The sequence below is a fragment of the Saimiri boliviensis genome, chromosome 3 (genome assembly GCF_048565385.1).
Source record: "Saimiri boliviensis isolate mSaiBol1 chromosome 3, mSaiBol1.pri, whole genome shotgun sequence".
NCBI classification, from domain to species: Eukaryota; Metazoa; Chordata; class Mammalia; order Primates; family Cebidae; genus Saimiri; species Saimiri boliviensis.
This window is the reverse complement of record NC_133451.1, coordinates 33,859,179-33,862,460: the sequence shown is the minus strand read 5'-3', so window position 1 is coordinate 33,862,460 and position 3,282 is coordinate 33,859,179. Positions and strand designations below refer to the sequence as shown.

Below are 3,282 nucleotides of genomic sequence, written 5' to 3'. Positions count from 1 at the left end.
GTTCCTGTTACTGTATATTACTAACACTTGAATACTTCAATTTTATTTAATTTTAGTCATTCAAATACTTTTGTAATGATATTTCATTGCGACTTTGTGTTTCTCTATTGAGTAAATATGTTGAGCATATTTCTTAAGATTACTTTGGGATAACATCTAAAAACTGACTGTCCAATTTATTTATTCATTTTATTTTGATCTTTGATCATCGATGTTTTCATTATTGATTTGTAGTTGTTCTTTATGTATTTTATAAATCTTCTGTTAGTAATTTGTGGGGCAAATATATTGTGCTAGCCCTTGGATTTCCAGTTATTCTTTTGAAATTGACTTTTGATGAACAGGTTGTAAAAAATTTTAATAAAGTCTAATTTATAAGTCTTTTCCCTCATAGCAAATGATTATGTTCAGTTGAGGAAATAACAACCTATCCAAATGTCATCGTTATGTTAAGTTGCATAAAATTTATTGTTTCACCTTTTGTATTTTCGTTTTGGTTTATGATCCATCTAGAATTGATTTTGTATGTGATATGAATTGGAAGTAATCTTTTTTCCATATGGTACATTATTCCAATATAATTCTTGGAAATGCCACCGTTTTCCCTTCCATTCCAGTGAATTATTAATGAAATTCAAGTGACTTGCTACTTTTACAGCTCTAGAACTTCTATTTTTTAACATTACATATGTATATTTCAGGTTGCAGAGATTTAAGAGAGATTTTTTATAATTTAATCATAGTTATTTATATCTGGTTTATATTTGAGTATTTCTGCGTCTTTTTAAATTCTTCTTCATTTAGTCCTGTTTGCTGGTATGTTAGGTAAAATGTTGGATACTTTATGTGAAAAGTTGTAAAGTTTCTGGATCATATTATTATCCTTCAGAGAAGACTTCATTTCCTACACACAGATAGCATATACAGAAAACACCTGACTCCAACAGAGACTACAAATATTTGAAGCTTTGCTCTGAGTTTTGTGACAGTTCTTCTATTTCTTATTTGTCCTTCCTCTTAGGGCATACTCCTTTACAACTGTCAACTATAAACCTGAGTGGTTTGGGCGTCTGAGTTCCTTCTTAGGCTTTAACTTTTTCCATTCTAGCACTTTGAGACTGCCAAAACTTTAGTGTAGTTTTCATCCATTGACCAGACTTTTGCTTTGTTGTTTTAACCTTTTGCTATGGAAAGGTACAATTTAGGAAGTGATACACTTCTCATAGGATAGCCATATGCAAAAGGCCCAGCTCAACTTCCAGGGCTCCATTTCTCTGGCATTTTGGCCTCTTCATTCCTGGATGCCGTGCTGTCCATGAACTCTAATGTCTGTTTCCCCAGCTCACTGAAAACAACTCAAACTCTAAGCTACACTCACTCCTCGGCCACTGCAACTTGAAGATAAAATTGGCAACTAGTCTTGGAGGGAAGGCTGCTTTCAGTGCAAATTTGATACATGTGTTTATAGTCTTTTCCCTCAAGTTCTGATACTTTAGGTGTTTTCTAATGCTTCCAATCAGTTCTTTTTAATTCCTTTCTTATTCTTATAATTTGTTAAATTTTTATATTTGTCAGCGAGTGATGATGTATGATTTGAGTTACTCATCATAGCTAGAAATAGAACTCAAGACTAATTTGTATCAAGTTATATGAGTGGTAATAAAGAAGTAAACAAATAATAATGATAAAATGCAAGTCATTTGATTCCCCAACACTCTAAGCAGATTTTTAGAAAGTTCTGGGCAGTAAATTTTTAACTAGTCAGGAAGTTCCCTGACACGGCATGCCATCAAATCCTCCAGCATCCATTGAGCAGCAATGATTCTCTCTTTCACAAGATCTGAAACTCAGTCCTCAAAGGTAGACAGAGAGGGTCTTTCATGAGTACACTACATTAGCCCTAGGAGCATGGCTGCTCCTTATACCCTCTATTCTTTTATTTTGGAAAGTTCTCTTTACCCCTTACTCCCATTCTCTCATTACCATGTTACTTTTATTCCCTGTTATAGTTAATTTATATATATATGATTATGTATGATATATTATATACACACAGAGATTTGTCTGTATATGTTTTACACATACACAGATATATATAATACAATTATAATTATATATGTATATATAATATATATATATCAGCATATATAATATACATATATTCTGTTCAAATTAATATATAATATAATATATTCTGTACAAATCTGTTGTTTCTCTCTCCTGACAATCCTAACTGATGAAGACATATAAGTAAGAGTTTTGAGGAAGACCCAGTCATAAGTAGCTGGGACATGACTACTTTAAATGTGGTTTTCAAATGAGTGCCCTGGGCCTGAAAAGACTGGTACAGAGAAGACAACAAAATATAGGTAAAATATAAATTCAGAGTAGGTATATCAATAATGAAGTGTGGATGCTAAATCAGCAGGATGCTTGCCTACTTACACTCAGAAATACTCAGAGTTCAAAAGAGGGTGATACCAGAGTAAGGATATGGATAACCTAATCTATACAGGCGAATTGACTGCAAGGTCAGAAAGTTGAGTTGGTAAAACAAATGCAGTGGTAGCAGAATTAAAATCATTTCTCAGAGAACTCTATACCCCAGAACTTTTTGCCCTGGGGAGGACATAAACCTCTTGATCTAATTTTTTAGACTCTAAAAGCCTGAAGGCATGAGCAGAGCCTTCTTAAAAGTTTTCAGAAATATTGCTATAAGCTATATTTTCCCTAGCATAGTAACCTGAAAATAAAGAACTTATTTTAATTTTTAAAAATACTTTTGATTGATCTTTTTATAGTACATGAATGACTGGGTGTTCACGCACGTGTGTGAGATGTGCTACCCTTGAACCTTGTTACCATATCAGCACATTACTGGCCCGACCTGAGAAGAAAAAGAAGTTTTTGGTAATTTTTTTTCACTGGCATATAATTCTCCAATATGACATTGATACAAAATTGAACTATCTAAATCATAACATGTAAGTATGACACAGACCCTTTCTTTAAAGATCTGTTACTCCCATTACTAATAATTTGTTTAATAAAAATCATTTCGGTAATTGTGTTTCGCATGCCACTTTTTCAGGGGAAAATGTGTCTGATAGTTTCATAGACAATTCAGCTCTTTATTTATTCTTTAAATACATTTATTTTAGGCTAATATGTAATATGTTGATATTCTGTGTTTTACATTGATGCATTACATATTTTGTCAATATGAATTAGCTTCTTTATTTTCAGTTCACTCTCTGATACTGAAGAAATCAAGATCCTAAG

At 32.4% G+C, this 3,282-nt stretch overlaps 1 non-coding gene across 1 annotated transcript; it reads left to right on the top strand.

The window, feature by feature from the left end:
- Nucleotides 1-2,789: 2,789 nt before the first annotated feature.
- Nucleotides 2,790-2,888, top strand: LOC120363844 (small nucleolar RNA U13). Its single transcript, XR_005579275.1, has one exon. It is a non-coding gene; the product is annotated as a small nucleolar RNA U13 (small nucleolar RNA).
- Nucleotides 2,889-3,282: the final 394 nt, after the last annotated feature.